At 42.6% G+C, this 19,034-nt stretch overlaps 1 pseudogene; it reads right to left on the reverse strand.

The window, feature by feature from the left end:
* Positions 1 to 13,929: 13,929 nt before the first annotated feature.
* LOC126254055 (5S ribosomal RNA) lies at positions 13,930 to 14,047 on the reverse strand (annotated as a pseudogene).
* Between the last annotated feature and the right edge of the window lie 4,987 nt (positions 14,048 to 19,034).

The following is a 19,034-nucleotide window of genomic DNA, read 5'->3' on the forward strand; positions in this document are numbered from 1 at the left end:
ACAACATCGATGTACTGTGGAGACCTCACGCCCCACGTGTTGAGCAATTCGGCGGTACGTCCACCCGGCCTCCCGCATGCCCACTATACGCCCTCGCTCAAAGTCCGTCAACTGCACATACGGTTCACGTCCACGCTGTCGCGGCATGCTACCGGTGTTAAAGACTGCGATGGAGCTCCGTATGCCACGGCAAACTGGCTGACACTGACGGCGGCGGTGCACAAATGCTGCGCAGCTAGCGCCATTCGACGGCCAACACCGCGGTTCCTGGTGTGTCCGCTGTGCCGTGCGTGTGATCATTGCTTGTACAGCCCTCTCGCAGTGTCCGGAGCAGGTATGGTGGGTCTGACACACCGGTGTCAATGTGTTCTTTTTTCCATTTCCAGGAGTGTAGTTGACGCTCACTCGTGTCAGTTTGTTTATTAATAACCCAGTATAAGAATGCTTGCAGTGGCTGTTGTGAGAAGTGAGTGGAGGTGAATTATGCCCGAGCCATTTGGCTGATAGAAGTTGTTACTTTTGCTCTCTTGTGCGAGAGCTGGTATTGTCTTGAATTTCTGCGGACCGCTGTAGACGGACGCAGGACGTCGACATGTTATGTGATGAAGCAGCGGCCGCTGCACGACCAGACGTTACTAAAAGAGAAGTTATGTTCTTTTTCTGATTATGTACAAATGCAATTCTGTGAGCATTAATATAAGCTAAGCGGCGCTGATTCGTCTACATATAGTGAAACAAATTTCCTATCTATCCATTATTCATTGTCAGTTTTTGCATTCTTTGTGAACATAAAAATATGTTTAATTTTCTTATGCTTATTGGTGCCTCGTGAGTCAGAGTGGAAATAGGTAGTTAATTACTAGTTTATGTAATGTGAACGCAACTGAAATTTCAAAAGGTTTGGTAGTATTTAAAACTGGCAGAAAAGTCTAATTTTAGATATTAAACCGTGGATTTTGCTATCATTATTGGTATGGCTAGAATATTGTCTTAAATATTTTTCTTAATAAAGTGATTTCATTTTAAAGCAATTTATGATTGGCCTTTTCAAATAAGGAGAATAAATGAAAAATTTAGCCTGCTCGCTACCGGATAGTTTCGACCAGAATTATCTGTGTGGTCGTCAGTGACGAGATTTTTGTGCATTTTTAATCTTAATAAACGTTAAAAATGTTAATTGTTCCTAATCAATCCAGACTGTAGCGCCTAAAACCGCTCCGCCACCCCGACCGGCAGAAGACGACAGGTTGGTGGAAAGAATAGTTAGGGGCTCTTATTCAGTCTCTCCATATCTTTCCGGCTTCCAGATCTAACTTCCAAAGAACACACATAATTTATAGTTACCTCTCACTGACAGTACTGTGGTGCCATTTTTCAACAGGAGAGTAACTGTCCATGCATGGCACCAGACTATGATGTTGAGACAGTCCCGTGGCCAGCACGATCCTCAGATCTTTCCCTAATAGAACATGTGTGGAACCTGATATGTCTGCGTAAGCAGAAGAAACTAACGATCGAAGTCCGAAACAATTTATTGGACTGTTCAATTAACCAAAACAAATTCTCCAAGTATAACACCAACATAAAGCAGTGATCCATCTTCGAATCACAACTACATACAAGAATAAGATAGAAAATAACTGAAATAATTTCCTACTAGTTTCCGCCAGAGACTTCTCCGATATACCAAGCATAATCCAGAGATCAGCGAAAAGATCTAAGCCGGGCTGCCGGGGCGGCAGCTATCCATGTCTGCTGGCGCTCGATGAACTGCCGATGTGCGGCTTTTTTTTTTTTTTTCTTTGTTGATTTTCAATACCCCCCAAAGGGGGCGGGCTGGCAGCAGCTTACTACGCTGCTCCACAGCCTACAGACTTTTGTTTAAAAAAGGAAGAAGAAAGAAACAAGGAAAAACAGGCGATAAAATGGTGATTTAAAGTGTAAAATGGCGTAAAAATGTGGAAAGTTAAAACAGGAAGCAAAAGGGGTTGGCAATGTTGATAAAATACACAGGAATCAGACAAGTAACATAGTAGACACACAATTAAAAAACATGGCGACAGCCTGGTTTCTGTTCGCAAGAGATAAAAAAAAGAAAAGCACACCCAGCGACAGTATGATGGCTGTTCGCTACACTTCCCAAAAGACGCAACACGGAGCACGCACTGGAAAAACACACTGTAAAACACTGCACGAAAAAGGCGGCACAAAGATGGCATTCCCGATCCAAGGCAGATGTAGGGGGGGGGGGGACCTGGAGTAGGGGGAAAAACAAGGAGGGAGGAGAGGAAAAAACGAAAAAGGGGGGGGGACACAAGGAGGGAGAGGACTAATAAAGGGGGAGAAGGGCAGACGCGAGACGGAATGAGAGGAGGCAGAGGAGGGAAATGTATAAGGACTCGGGGGAGAGAAGGGGGCAAAGAGAGGGGAGGTGGGGAAGAAAGAGGATGGAAGGGGGGGAGAGGGAGCCCGGGAAAATGACAGAGGAAAGGAGGGGGAGTGAGGATCAGAGTTGATAGGAGACATAAATGGAGGGAGAGAGGGCATCATCTGGGAGGGGGAGTTGATGGAAGCCACCGTGGGAAAGGAGATGTAGGGTGTAGAGATTGAGGGTAGGGGGGACACAACGGTGAAGATGTGGCAGGGGGCGGGGAGAGGAGAGGAGCAACCAGGGGGTGAGGGGGTTCAAGATAGCGGGAGGTGTAGAGGATGCGGATATGTTCGAGGAATAGGAGCAGATGGGGGAAAGGAATGAGATCATAGAGGATCCGCGTGGGGGACAGGAGGCGTATATGGAAGGCGAGGCGGAGTGCATGACGCTCAAGGATCTTGAGGGACTTATAGAATTTGGGGGGGCAGATATCCAGGCAGGAATGGCATAACAGAGGATGGGACGGATTAAGGATTTGTAGGTGTGGAGGATGGTAGAGGGGTGCAACCCCCATGTCCGGCCAGAGAGGAGTTTGAGGAGTTGGAGGCGGTTGTGGGCTTTGGATTGGATGGAGCGGAGATGAGGGATCCAGGTGAGGTGACGGTCAATGGTGAGGCCAAGGTAGGTGAGGGTGGGGGTGAGGCGGACAGGACGGGCACAGACAGTAAGGGAGAAATCCAGTAGCCGGAAGGAGCGAGTGGTACGACCTACGACGATCGCCTGGGTCTCGGAAGGGTTGAGTTTCAGGAGCCACTGGTTACACCATGCAGCCAAAAGGTCAAGGTGATTCTGGAGAATGCGTTGGGATCGTTGGAGGGTAGGAGCGAGGGCGAGGAATGCGGTGTCATCAGCATATTGCAAGAGGTGTACTGGAGGGGGGGTTTGGGGCATATCTGCGGTGTACAGGAGGTAAAGGAGAGGGGAGAGGACAGAGCCCTGGGGCACACCTGCAGAGGGGTAGAAGGTGTGGGCATTGGCATTATGGATGGTAACATAGGAGGGGCGGTGGGAGAGGAAGGAGGCCACCAGATGGATGTAGTTGATAGGAAGGGTGTAGGTGTGGAGTTTAAAGAGGAGACCAGGATGCCAGACACGGTCATAGGCCTTTTCGAGGTCAAGGGAGACAAAAATGGCGGAGCGACAGGAGTTTAGCTGGAGGGAGAGGAGATGAGTGAGGTGGAGGAGTTGGTCATCAGCAGAGAAGGAAGGTCGAAAGCCACATTGGGTGTTTGGGAGGAGGTGGTTTTGGCGGAGGTGGTGATGGATGCGCCGGGAAAGGATGGATTCCAAGAGCTTGCTGAACACTGATGTGAGACAGATAGAACGATAGGAAGAGGCATCAGATGGAGGCTTGTTGGGTTTGGAGAACATCAGGAGGTTTTCCACAGGTCGGGATAGAAGCCAGTGGCAAGGATGACATTGTAGAGGGTGGCAAGGATGGAAAGGAACGAGGGAGGGCTGTGTTTGAGGTGGCGGTAGGTAACGCAGTCGTGGCCGGGAGCAGTGTTGCGTTTAGTGCGGAGTGTGAGGCTGATGTCCTGGGTAGTGATGGGAGTGTTAAGTTCAGATGGTGGGGTGTGGCCCAAGTACTGGAAGCTAGGAGCAAGGGGAGGAACAGAGGTATTCGTACGGTCCATGACATCAGGGAAGAGGGAATAATCAAAGTGGGGATCATCTGGGATGGAAAAAACACCAGAGAGATGGGAGGCAAAGTGGTTGGCCTTACTGAGGTTGTCAGGAAAGGGATGTGCTGCCGAGCGCCGGCCTTTATAGCGCTTCGGCGGATGAGTACCTCGGAACTATTTTCCATCACGTGGTTGACGTGTGAATATAGTTCTGGGATCTGCAGCGACCTCTTCCTTATGTTTATGTGGGTCGGTAGTGGCCCCTGGTGAACGCTGGTGTCTTTGCTGTGGTGTTGTTGTTGTGGTTGTTGCTGTGGCCGTTCATCAATATTGCCTGTCGGTTGTGTAGTGCTTTGGTGTGCCTGCGGGTCAGGCAACCCGCGGCTTCAGGTTGTCAGTTTGGTTGCTGACACTGTAGGCGCCGTGATGTCTGGTGGAGAAGGCCACAGCAGAACCAGCTTGGGCGTCAACTGTTCCAGTGCCAGTACCCAGGGTATAAAGACCAGTTTCAGCAGTTAGGGGCCACCTTGCCTCAGGAGGGGATACAACAGCTTAATGCGACCCTTCCCAACCGAATCAGTCCATGCTTCCAGGCCAGGTCATACTATTAAGTGAACACATACTTCCAAGTTTTTTGTAAATTTGACACGATTTTGTCACCAGTGAAATAACTTCACATATATCCTCTCAAATCGTTAAGTGTCCGCCGCCGTTAGCTGAGTGGTCAGTGCGACAGAATGTCAATCTTAAGGGCCCAGGTTCGATTCCCGGCTGGGTCGGAGATTTTCTCTGCACAGGGACAAGGAGTTGTTTTGTCATAATCATCATCATTTCATCCCCAGCGACGCGCAAGTCGCCGAAGAGCCGTCAAATCGAAAGACTTGCACCCAGCGAACGGTCTACCCGACGGGAGGCCCTAGTCACACGACGTTTATTCTTTCAATCGTAAAGTTTCATTCCCTCCTCCCTCGTTGTTGTTTCGCTTTTTTGTCAAGCACTGTATAGCTACAGTTTCTTTAGCTACATCTGTATGAAACGGGAGTTGAAAATTTATGATTTAATCAAGACTTCTCAAAAAATGGCTCTAAGCACTAGAGACTTAACATCTGAGGTCATCAGTCCCCTAGACTTAGAACTACTTAAACCTAACTAACCAAAGGACATCACACACATCCATCCCCGAGGCAGGATTCGAGTCTGCGACCGTACCAGCCGCGGGGTTCCAGACTGAAGCGCCCAGAACCGCTCGGCCACAACGGCTGGCTGAAGACTTCTCCTCCCATTGGTACTGCCAAGACAATGGCTTTCATTTATTGACGCCAAATGTATCAGAACAAACCTCCATCTTTATTTGAACTTTGTATCTCCTAACTCGAAGCACAAACGTGTTAAAGAATATTAGTCACTGCTAGTCACTTTATGGACAGAGTAAATGCGTGCAAAGCTGCAAGAGAGGGGCACACGCCGATATTGTTTCCCGTGCGATAGCCTTATGACCTAAATGAAAGTATGGTATATTAACTGGTACTCTTACTTTCAAATTTGATTTAAATCAGTACAAAAACTCCCAGAAGTGACGAAGAATTTGGAAACTTAGAAACGGTGCGGCTAAAGCGTTTTACTGAGCAGTGTTTGAGTACGATGGTCGACAGAATGTGCACGATACTCTGCCACAAACATGTACTTGACTAAACGATGTGTGCAGAAGCAAATTTCCGATATTAAGAGTTGACTGCAAACACCCATCAGGCTAATTGTAGGTCATTTCAAGTGAAATGACATCCCTGAATACAGATGACTATTCAATTGCAATTAAGCGACGACTTCCCTGGAGAACGTAAGTGGCTACAAGGACTTGTTTGGTGACTGGAAAAAACTGGAGAGAAAAACAACTTGGCAAGCGATATTCCTGGCGCGCCATACGTGTGCGTTGTGTACCTCTAAAGTAAAACTAGGACGATACACTAGAGCCTAGTTCTCCTAATTTTTTTCTCTGGGCCCTCCGTCACGTGGAAAAATGGTATCAGGACCCCATAGCCTATTTTGTTAATAAAGATAATCATTTTTTATATTTATTTTGCATTATTCTCTGCTTTACCATATTCAATTTAGAAGAACTTTATTCAAGAAAATCCACAACTACATGAATTATTATAACGAAAGTCCGGAGCAAAATTTTTTATCACATTTTATTTATTCAGACGCTATGAAATGAACAATATTTACAATTGAGCAAATAAGAATTAAAGAACATTAAAAATCTGAGCTACGAAGTTCTCAACGATCGATGAGTTTGCTTTTGAGAAGAAAGTTTTCCAAGACATGGAGTAACGTTTAGTTTTGAAAGGTAATTTGACTTCGTAGCTGCCAAAGCTGCACAGTTAGCCTCGCGCAAGTATGTTATTGCAATATGAAACAGGATCTTTATTGCATTTTGACTCGGCGTTGGGAATTCCTTGCTAATATGTATTGAAAACTCAACAAAACAGGTCATTAAATTTACTCTCCAGTGAAGTATCACAAGTGAGAAAAATAAGTTGTTCCTGCTCTTCTATATTTAGACACGATGGTCCAGAAACATTTTGAATGGAATTTTAATACCATTAAATTCATGAAAATCGATGTTGAAATACTTCCTGTCGGTTAAGTCTCGCGTCTGTAGCACGTCATCTTCGTGGTGTAGCAATTTTAATGGCCAGTAGAGTATTAAAGTTAATCAGTAATCATTGTTGTTGTCCTCCTAATTTACTGTCCGTTTTCTTATTCACAACAACACATCATTGAACCATTACATTATTGAGGTTCTGACAGACTCGGATTCCCCTCTCGAAATCTCGGAACAGACTTAAAAATGGCTTCACACCAGGTGCTTATATAGCTCTGCAAAAAAGGGTACTAAAGTTACACATTATTAAATGCGTAATTTCGATAATTTGCAATTAGAATTTTACATCTCAAATTAACTGAATAGTGCAGAAAAATTGTTTTTTTTTTTTTTTTTTTTGCCTGAACAGTGATACAATAAGAGTTCCGACTGAAATAAGCCTTATTGACAACGAAAGCTGAAAAAATGGCTAAACAAACCACACCACGGATAAAAGCGTTAATTATCCGAAAAGTAATTAACTGATGATCTTCCTACCATGTTCTGTAAATTGGCTACATGAATACTTTACATATTTCTATGGGCTTTTTCCTAAATTTGTCAGTAAGATAGTAATTTCATCTGTTTAAATGTCAACAGTGTAACTGGAATAGGAACTAATTACTGTTACCTAACTGAACTGAGCTTCAGCAAAACTTGTTACTTGAAATGATTCTAGTTACTTAGGAAATTATTCTGACTAATGTAATTTAACAAATGTGGGATTTGTTTCTTACTCGGGACTACAGAATAACAGATTTATCTTATGGCACATATATTACTAAGCCTATTAAGAAAACAAAAAAAAATAACAGTTAAGGAGGCAAATAACAAAACAAAATGGGAATGGGTCTCAGCTTGCTTGGCTACAACTTAACGTGCAGAACGGTTGTTACGCATTTTATATATTAACTGTTGAAGTCAAAAATGTATAAAATTCTTCTACGTTCAGTATCTTTAAAGGTAGGAATATTTTTCAGTTGTTCACCAAATGAGTCACCAAACATCTTTGATACAACACCAATTTCTGCCGGTAAAACTAAAGTTTCCGCAATTGTGTGTGGTTTCTTGCATTTAGGCATCCAATGTGAAATCCAGCAAGAGACTACAACGGCCTTGGAAGTCACATTTATCGTTTTAGTAAAGTTCTTCTAAGTAGACAATTAAACATTTAGATTCCTGACAAAAAAAATCTCTTGGTTTTCCCGTTAATTCAGGTCATTTAGATTCAAGAGATCTCTTTAACTTGTTAGTTTTCGTGCTATCAGCAGCTGAAGCGGTTAAATCACACACTGTGACGTTCATCATCACTGACTGTAGCTTTCGTGAAGCCTAGCAATAATCAGTTCTCATCATACCCTCGCGTTTGGAGTATCTCCCTCCCCTCCGCCATTTGATGGACCGCTGGTTCTTTCATATCCGTCAGTAACCAGAAGCCACTTCTTAATACAGTCAAGACTTCCTCGCGAAGAGTGAAAGGCTGTAAGGAGGCATCGAGATACACGAGTCAAACGTTGCACTGAGCGCTGTAGGTAAGGATACCGTCTATCAATGGAACCGAACACGATGGCCGACTTCGCCCTGCCCGCCCAGTCATTTCAAACAATGCTAAAAATATCTACTCGGCTTCATTGTCGTCAACTGCGTCCCGCGAAACACCCACGTCGAGCGAAGTTCAGTCCGGATCAAGGGCACCTTGTTTGTTTGAGGGGAGAAGATAAATCTAATTGTTGGGGTCTAAGAACGTTTTTGGCGATATTGAGCTGCAGTGGGGCACTAAGTGAACTGTAACGACAGACGAAAATCTGTGCCGGATGGAGAGTGAAACACGTATTTCTCGCTTTACGTGAGCGGCCGCCTCGGCTATCCGTGCATATCCTCTGTCCGACCAAAATCTTCATATGCCGCATGCTACAGAGTAGCGCCCCCTATCCATTAATTCACTTGTTCCCAGCCTAACTGCATTCCCGAGAGGGTTCGTGTACTGTTGTACATCTGCACTGAAATATCGTAACGTCGTCTGGCATTTACATATTATATATGGAGGGTGTCTGATCTTTCGTACATGTATGTCCGAAATAACAGACACCATCCTTTTTCTTTTTTTTTTAATATACCTCGCCCCCATTGTAAGCAATTCGTGGATCCCACCCTCGGGGATGATGAGAACCAGCATAATTTCTAACTACACTTGAAAATGTTGCGCACCATGTGGGGAAAACATCTTTTGTCTGATTGTCGTAACACTTATTACTGACGATAATTTCACATTTCTATGATTTATACTACTATTAACGTCTCTTATACATATAATTTTAGTAACCGCAATAGCAGAGAACAAAAGAAGATTGACGAGTCTGCTTAAAAAGCAACAAAGAAATGTTTTTTCTAAATTAATTGTTAAAACAGATTTATTCGATAGTTATGAACTTAACGAGAATCCAGATTTTTCAACATATCAGAGACTCCCGCTTTGTCAAATTCTACAGCTATCTTTCATTGATGACGTCATTGCTGTAAGTTACTTCCCATAAAATAAATTTTTAAGTTTGGCAATAAGAAAAGGATAATCAAGAAGACTAACGTGGATGAGAAACCAAACTATAGCCATTGTAATTTCTACTATAATTGGTGGATCGTTGTCCTGCTGAAATTGATCTTCCTTGCGTACCACTCTTAACCATTTTTCAATCAACTTTTTTTTATCAACGATCTACCACTGAACTCTATAGCGCATGTTGTTTTTTCTATCTTTGTCTACGTAATCTGCTAGAATTACACCCTAGAAATCCTAAAAAGTGTGGTACCACATGGCAAAATGCCTGTTGCCTTCTTTTGCGACTTCTCGCAAGTCGTTGTCCATAGTTCTAGATGTTGCTTGGACTCATCCGTATGGTGATAGGTCTAAGTTTTACGCATTGTGCCAAATCTGAACAAAACGTTATGAATATTTCCGCTACACCTTTCCATGTTCTGCTATTTTTTTCAGCATCATGCCTTTATGGAGTAAAAGTTAACAACAGCATGTAACTTCCTAATTTCCCATTCAGCAGCTCAATATCCAAAATCAGCGTATAATCTAAAACTGTAACAGAGTTACAGCCCGTCATGTAAAAGAAATTAATTATGCAGAATGAGAATACGATAAGCGACTAAATGATGGAAAAATTACTTAGCATTTGAAGTCTTCTAGAACGATTGTCGTTGTCTGAATTTCATCATAATTCTTCCCCTATCCAAGTCATCAAATTTTTTGGTACAACTTTCTTCAAACACATTTTTCACAATGAATTTTTTGGTACAACTTTCTTCAAACACATTTTTCACAATGAACTACGTTTTATTTATCAATTTTAAACATTTTATGGACAATACAGTGACCATTCTCCACATTAAATCGCTCTCCTTGAGCTCTCTCACGTAGTTCCACTCGCCATACGCTTTCTCAAATAACTAACTATATTACAAAACGTATGTTTGCCACAGATGGATCAAGAAAGAGATACAACATATAAAACTGAATGTTTACAGTAAAATTTATCTACAAAATATATTGGCTGTTATTACAATTCAATTATTAACTACATAAAACTACTTTCCTGTCTATTAATGTTTATTCTCTACAAGGATTATTTTTTGTTTTATGTTTGTAGATTTTGATTTGATGAGTCTCGTAATTGTAAATGTGTTTTTACCTTCTGTACAGTAATTTCAAACGCTCTAATTAAACGTGCAATCATATAAAATAGATTACTTCATTCAGTTAAGAAATTCTGAGTAAACCAGGTGAAAAATTTACAGTTGGATTGATACCTATATTAATAATAATAAAAAAATCTAATCTGAATTGGCAAAACCCACACTCAAACCCGACATACAGGAAATCTTGCCTTTCGAAAAGTATAGATGAATAAACCGATGGCTGCATCTTGTCATAAATAAATAAACTGCCCAATAACCAGCATCGCAAAAGTAATATTGATCTGCCCAATACACCTGATGACATAAGTGTCATCTAGCGCACACAGGGCTTTTTGATGTCCAGATTTTCTTGAGGAACGCGTATTCGTTCACTTGAGATGCCTTTCAGTATCAGCTCTTTGATTCACACTCATATTGCCAACTTGTAGTTAGAAACCATTAATTAAAGTGATTACATGTGTGGAGATTTCAACTGCTTCACCGGAGCGTAGTTCACCTTCGACCCTTAAATTCAGAAATCCAGAAAGAAATAGTTCTAACATCATTGAAGAGGCCGGATGACCTTAATCAATTTCGTTTTTGTTACTCTGAACTGTCGAACCCATAAAATGAAAGTGTTTGGTAATAGCACGAAATCCGTTTGTCTCCAGTTTCTACACTACATGTCCAACAACCCATATCAAACAGCTACTAATTAGCAACTACAATGAATTCATTTGAAACATTCAACGAAACAGTGACAAGAGTTAAACGTACCACCAAAGGTGCGGTTTAACAACATTCCTCATCCCTTAAAAGTTTCTATCAGACTTACCCATCCAAACTTCGCTTGCCTGAGAGTCATTGTTTCTCAGAAGACCGTTCAGTTTCTGGGACGTGTAACAATTAGTGTGCCTAAACCTAGACCACAGTTTGGTCGTAATAGCAATGCCATAAACAAATGAGTATTAATGTCATGAAAACTACATAACAGCATGTCAGCATTTGACATTGAAAGGTGCTTTTTTTTACATTTATTATAATATAGAAAGAGCAGTAAATAAAATCCAGAATACATACATTTCTATGAATTTAGAGAAAATTTTTGAGAACATACTACCGGTATTAAAAATAAGACTGTTGAATTCATGTACTGGATCATGGACGGGGAATCCTATCGGAGACAAACGGTTGATGTATAACACCTATATAAACCAAGTACGAGTAATAAATATCAAAAATTAAGAAAGAAAACAACGCCTGGGGAAGTGTGATGGAGAGGATAGTAGGCTAACAGGAATAAAAGTGCTATAGTAGCAGATACAAAGGCTAATGTTTGCAGATGATATAGTCCTTCCGGCTGAAAATAAAGAATTAGAAGGACTGTTGAATATAATAGACAGCATACGTTCCATAGAATTGCGCTTAAACAAAACAATAAAAGTAGGAATTAAAATGTTTCTTTTTTGTTTTCCATAACCCTCGGAAACATCTTTTCCGACTAGTGCTTTCTAAAGTCTCAGACGGTCATTTTCAGAAATAAATAGCAAAAATCCTATATAGGCAACGAAGGCACATTTAAAATACATTTATATTTATAAAATGTCCGCCCCCGGTATCTGAGTGGTCAGCGCTACAGAATGGCAATCCGAAGGGCCCAGGTTCGATTCCCGGATGGGTCGGAGATTTTCTCCGTTCAGGGACTGAGTGTTGTGTTGTCCTAAACATCATCATTTCATCCCCATCGACGCGCAAGTCGCCGCAGTGGCGTCAAATCGAAAGACTTGCACCCGGCGAATGGTCTATCCGACGGGAGGCCCTAGTCACACGACATTAAAATTTATTTTACATTATAAAATAAAGCGATAATCAAGATCTCATACCCAGCTGCTGCACAGGAGGGCCATGCATTGTCATTAAAGTAAAACTGTTCTGCTACACTTTATATACTAGAATCGAAAACTAAAAATAACATAAAACTTCCTCCACTATCGACCCCCTAGTGATGACTACAAAAGGGATAAAAATATGTTACGTGTTTCGTTAAATTAAGGAACAAAAACATTCTATCTAAAATTTCATTATTGTATTAGTATTCACAAGATTCTCGTCGTTTTACAATTTAAATACAAGGGACGGTTAAACAAGTAATGTAACACATTTTTCCTCGGCTAATTTCGATTGAGAAATTTGCTGAACATCGCGGTATGTTCCCACTTCAGCCTCTGTAGTTTCATGAAGTTCCGATAGGTGGCGGCGTTATACGTAGCTTTCAAAATGGGGCCCGTAACAGAGGTGCGTTCCTAGCAGAGAGCTGCCATTGAGCTTCTTTTGGCGGGAAACCAGAGCATCGCAGATTGTTATAGACCCTTAGCAGAATATCTAATTAGACCTGGCAGTGATCAAAAGCGCAGTGATTCGTTGCACGAGGCATCTGTCATCATCGCAGTAAGGTCGCGCAAACCTGTCCCATCTCCAATGTCCCGGCCGATTGCACACAGCTCTGATTCCTGTTACGTTGGAATGTGCGAACACTCTCGTTCGAGGTAATCGACGGATCACGGTGAAACACCTCACTGCACAACTTTTCGTCTCTGTTAGTAGCGTAGACACACACTTGTCCACCAGTTGGGGTACTCAAAGGTGTGTGCTCGCTGGATTCCTCAACCGCATAACAGAAGACCATAAAGAGCAATGAAGGACCATCTGTATGGAGTTGCTTGTGCGTTACGAGTCTAATAGTGACAATTTTTGTCGAAAATCGTCTCATGCGATGAAACATGGGTTCATCACTTCGAACCGGAATCAAAACGGCATCCATAGAGCGCTGGCACACCATCCCTCCTCCGAAAGTAAAGTCCAAAGCTGCACCCTCAGACGGTTAAATCATAACGACGGTCTTTTGGCACTCTGAAGAGGTTATTCTGTTTGATGCCCTACCTCATTCTGCTACGATCAACTGTGAAATGTGTTGTGCTAACCCCCAGGCAATTGAAGAAACGACTTCACCACGTTTGTCGCCAGAAAATGCAATCGAACTTCTCCTTCTCCACAACGCAAGGACTCACATGAGTCTGCGCACCCGAGAGGAGCTCGCAAAACTTTATTAGACTGTTGACCCTCAAGTACCCTACAGCCCGGATATCTCACCCTCTGACTTCCATCTGCTTAGCCCAACGAAGAGTGCACTCCGCGGGAGGTTATCGATGCAGCAAGACGATGGCTCCCACGTCGACCAGTAGAGTGATACTACGCAGGCATACAGGCGTTCCGAGTAAGGTGGCGCAAGACCGTCGCATTGAACGAAGATTTTGTTTAAAAATAGGGATTTGTAACCACAAAAAAAGCACTCCATCTTCAGGCCACAAGTGGCCCATCGGGACCATCCGACCGCCGTGTCATCATGAGCTGAGGATGCGGATAGGAGGGGCGTGTGGTCAGCACACCGCTCTCCCGGTCGTTATGATGGTTTTCTTTGACCGGAGCCGCTACTATTCGGTCGAGTAGCTCCACAATTGGCATCACGAGGCTGAGTGCACCCCGAAAAATGGCAACAGCACATGGTGGCCCGGATGGTCACCCACCCAAGTGCCGGCCACACCCGACAGCGCTTAACTTCGGTGACCTGACGGGAACCGGTGTATCCACTGCGGCAAGGCCGTTGCATTTGTAACCAAAAGGAAGGGGAATTATTTGGTGTTTTGGAATCCTGAAGAACACACCAATCTGCTTTGAGAGAAAACATTGTGTTGCGTCAGTGATCGCCTCTCGAATTATAAAGATTTGAAAATATTGATGTTAAGTTGGCCACTAGAAGGCGCTTTTACTCAGTCGACCCTTGCGGGCCTCTTAGAATTTCGATCATGTATTCACCACATCGGAATTCCACCTTCCTGGCCGTGACCGAGTCACATACTCTACTCCCTTCTGTAGGGATGTGACAGGAATATTCTTGAAAATGGTCATATGTTGGAACAAACTGAGAAGCTACACCGGAAAATGTAACTGTTAGACAAAAAAATGGTTCAAATGGCTCTGAGCACTATGGGACTCAACTGCTGTGGTCATAAGTCCCCTAGAACTTAGAACTACTTAAACCTAACTAACCTAAGGACAGCACACAACACCCAGCCATCACGAGGCAGAGAAAATCCCTGACCCCGCCGGGAATCGAACCCGGGAACCCGGGCGTGGGAAGCGAGAACGCTACCGCACGACCACGAGATGCGGGCCAACTGTTAGATATTTCAGGGTTAGTGATATACGGGTGAATGGAGATCAGAAATTACGTGCTTCCTCTAAATGGTTGGAATGTCGCATGTGAGTAGCACACTAGAAAAATTGATAACTCCGTGTGCCTTTGTAACAGCTGAACTCTTTAAGTTCAGCCTCATGTGATATGTAGTAGCAGGAAAGCATCTGACTATCCACAATCAAACCTTGTAGATTGGAAATGGCTGACGTTAAAAAATATTGTTCTGATGGAGCAACTGTCTGGAATATTGCAGTAGCTGCCAGTCCTTACAATTCTTTTTCCTGCAGTTAATGCTAATTTTCTTAGAATTTCAAACATCTAGCCCCCATCTTACCGGAAATCTGCCGTCCTGGAAGTGGCTGTGTCGTAGACTTCTTCTGTAGGAATGCGATATGAAGATCCCTCCACTAAAAGGAACCTGGTTTTGAAGCTGTGATTTATAACTATGGAAATCGATTGTTCGAGTTTGATTCTGTCTAAATGCTACCGATACGGAATTATATTTCAAAAATCACTATGTGATGTCTACAGTGTGGAAGACTGTAGTTTTAATTGAACATTTATTAATTATGGAGGGGAGTACCCTGCATAGCATCACTGTAATTAAATAGCCCTGAAGTTGTTTGGAAATTAAGCTACATTTGTATTGCCTCTCTGGATTATTGGTATTGTTTTTTCTTCCAAAACACATTACATTTCGAAATCATATGGGAATCTATAAGCCGCATATGGCATGGAAGACTCTAGCTTTAATGGAACATTTGCTAATGGTGAGAGGGAGTACCATGCACAGCATCATTGTACTTAAATAGCGCTGACTGATGTTTGGAAACTATGTTACAGTATTTTGCAGTTAATTGTTTTTGTGTGCTTTGAATTCCACATTTATTGCATGCAGAATCTGTTGGAGTAGCTATACCATCTTGCACTGAACTTTTGTTGATCTTAGAATGATTGAAGTGATCGAAATCACGAACAGCACATCTCCATCTCAATGCTCCCACTACCTTAAAATACCACAGATCTATTTTGGCTCCACTGTACCACTGTGGTGTGCGTACTGTACGACCTTAAGTACCCACACCATCAGATTATTTGACTCATCGCTCTAACGAAGTAAGCGAGTGTCAGCAATATGTCTCGTGGTCTTATCGTGGCACGTTTACCTTCTGCCGTTAGGTCAGACGATAGAAATGCCTCTTGCATGCTTGGAGTAGCAGATTGACGGTGACCAACTTTAAACAGAACTTGATTAATTTTCACACACATTTATTAAAATAATAACAAGCATAAAAATTACTTAACTTGGTTCTGGATGCTATTTATGATTGACAATCTGAAGTTCCTTTGGTATTGGTACGTTAATCTTATTCTCTCATATATCTCTGATACTTGACAAAAGTGTCTATACATTTATCTTCATGGCTATGTACAAGAATATGGTAATCTTATTAGGCGCAGACTGAAACTTTACTACAGACTGGTACAGACAAATGTAGAACTTGTACCAACTGGTAAAGACTAATGCAGACTGGTACAGACTAATGCAGATTGGTGCAGACAAATGCAGTCTGACTAATCGGAGGTCTGTACACTCGTTATAATACCTCGCGGGTTCATGTATCACTACACGAGTGTGATCTGCGAGGAGAAAAGGTTCTACGTTAGCAGCAACCTCATTGGCTGTGTTACATATTAATACGCGGGTCGGCGAAAGCGGACTTTGGTCCGTCTCTATGGCAGCGCCATCTCGAAGTGCGGAGACAGACGAGTGCTACGCCTGTGCTGTTGTGCTTAGCGGGGCACACTCTAGTTGGAAACTTGTGTACGTGCTGACTACGCGGAACTATGTACACAACAACCACATACCACTTCTTGCAGACAACATGTGTTCAAGGCACTTTTGTTACTTTAGAAATATGCCTCTCAAGTTGTTAATTTTAACATAACAACACAAAATTCACTCCGTCTTCAGGCCACAAGTGGCCCATTGGGACTATCCGACCGCCGTATCATCCTCAGCGGAGGATGCGGATAGGAGGGGCGTGTGGTGAGCACGCCGCTCTCCCAGTCGTTATGATGGTTTTCGTTGACCAGAGCTGCTACTATACGGTCAAGTAGCTCCTTAATTGCCATTACGATGCTGAGTGCACCCCGAAAAATGGCAACAGCGCATGGCAGCTGGATGGTCACCCATGCAAGTGCCGGCCATGCGCGACAGCGCTTAACTTCAGTGATCTCATGGGAACCGGTGTATCCACTGTGGCAACGCCGTTACCTAACAACACAAAGCACAGTTATTATTGAGGCACTAACATTGCTGCTGTCATAAGCTGGAATGCTGAGACAGAACATGTCGTCCTTAGCTGTCAACTTGATAAACATGTCAGTTTGCTGCACAACTTCCCCCACTCTACATGTTTTTACAACAAGTGGACATGAAAAAATGCACTGCATTGCACTTTTGTCCTTTCATATCGCACTTCAACTGAGAATCATTATTCATTCCTAGATATTTTGCAGTTGTTACACAAGCACAAAACAATGCCAAAACCTCTGAAATTGTCAGATGTTGTTGTTCACATAAATGACAAGTGTTGGATGGATGAGGCTAGTGTGAAATCATCAGTTAACAAAGGGTGGGAGAGAAGGAGAAGTGCTTTATTGAAGAAGAGTTTTCGTCTTGTCCAGAAAGAACAGACACCACACATTCATACAAATCTTTATCAGTTTTCAACTATTTTTATGGTAAATTTTCTAAAATTTTTCTGCTTAGCAGTGAGCTACCCTCACACATAACATACGACTGACACAGATAAGCAGTGCCTTATGTTTCATATGTCAGTACAAAATTAGATGAATTTTTTTGTATTTCTGTCCCACTTTTTCCAATGGACAATGAAATAATTTGTAAATTATAGAATTAAACAGTTCCATTATTAAGCTAAAAAAATAAAGTAAAAAGAAAACAGAAATATCTCCTTTTCATTTTTTTTCACTCCATTCAATAGATCACACAATTTTATTTCAGTGAGAAAAATATAATGATCTGGTTCTTTCTGTTTTCACTAAAGGCTTTCCAAATCTCAGGAATTACCATAAATTGGAATGAGTTGTTCTTTTAACATTTACACTGGAGTAAGATTCAGAAATTTATGTCTGTTACAGAGTGTAGCAGTCATGATTGCTGACTACTAAATAGTCACCCAAGGATAGCAGGATAGTCACCTGGCCATGACGATATCAAGTGTGGGTTATCTTAGGGAATGGATAATGGAAGGTCTGTGGTGACATGAAGTCAGAGAAAACTCTTAGAATATAAAGAGCTTTCACTAGTAGCTAATTCTATACAGTAAAGTTGATTAGGGTCCATAGTCAGGAACCACTGAATTGGAGGAATGCAATGTCTGGCAGTGGAAGGCAGCAAGCCAGCCTCAGCATAGTCCAGGTTGAATTCATAACCAATGGTGATGATGGAGTGCTAGGAAATGGCACTTGCTAATCTCCCCAACAGAGTGGACCATCGCCTGAGAGCATCAGGATAGCTGGTGCTAGCAGGCCCCTGATTGAATCCAGTAGGCATCCAGCTGGCACTGAGAATGTGTTGGTGCTGCGGCTGGGGATGAAGTCCAAACCAAAGTTTAAGCACACCCTGGCAACATGGCATGGTGCAGGTGTCATGTCTGACAGTCAGTCTGACATCAGGACAGTGCAGGTCTAACGTCAGGTGATGACAGACAAGTCCCTAGTGCAAGTGATCTTTGGCTTGACTGGAGGCATAGATACACTCATCTGATAAGCACTGATGTGACAAGAAGTCCTGTACTTGTTGTCATACGTTGAAGCCCAAAAAACTGGTAAAGACATGCATTTTCAAATACGAAGATATATAAAGACAGAATACAGTGCTGTGGTCAGTAATGCCTATATAAGACAACCAGTGTCTGGTGCATTTGTTACATCAGTTACTGCTGCTACAATGGTAAGTTATCAAGATTTAAGTGAGTTTGAACGTGGTGTTATAGTTGGTGTTTGAACAATGGGACATTTTATCTCCAATATGGCAATGAAGTGGGGATTTTCCCAAACAACCATTTGATGAGTATACCATGAACATCATGAATCTGGTAAAAAATCAAATCACCAACATTGCTGTGGCCGGAAAAATATCCTGCAAGAACGGGATCAATGATGACTGTAGAGAATTTTTCAACATGACAGAAGCGCAACCCTTCCACAAACTGTTACAGATTTCAATGCTGGGGCATCAACAAGTGTCAGCATGCGAACCATCCAATGAAACATCATTGATGTGGGTATTCAGACCACTTGTTTACCTTGATGACTGCATGACACAAAGCTTTATGTCTCGCATGGGCCCGTCAACACCAATATTGA

This window comes from Schistocerca nitens, chromosome 4, assembly GCF_023898315.1.
Source record: "Schistocerca nitens isolate TAMUIC-IGC-003100 chromosome 4, iqSchNite1.1, whole genome shotgun sequence".
NCBI lineage: Eukaryota > Metazoa > Arthropoda > Insecta > Orthoptera > Acrididae > Schistocerca > Schistocerca nitens.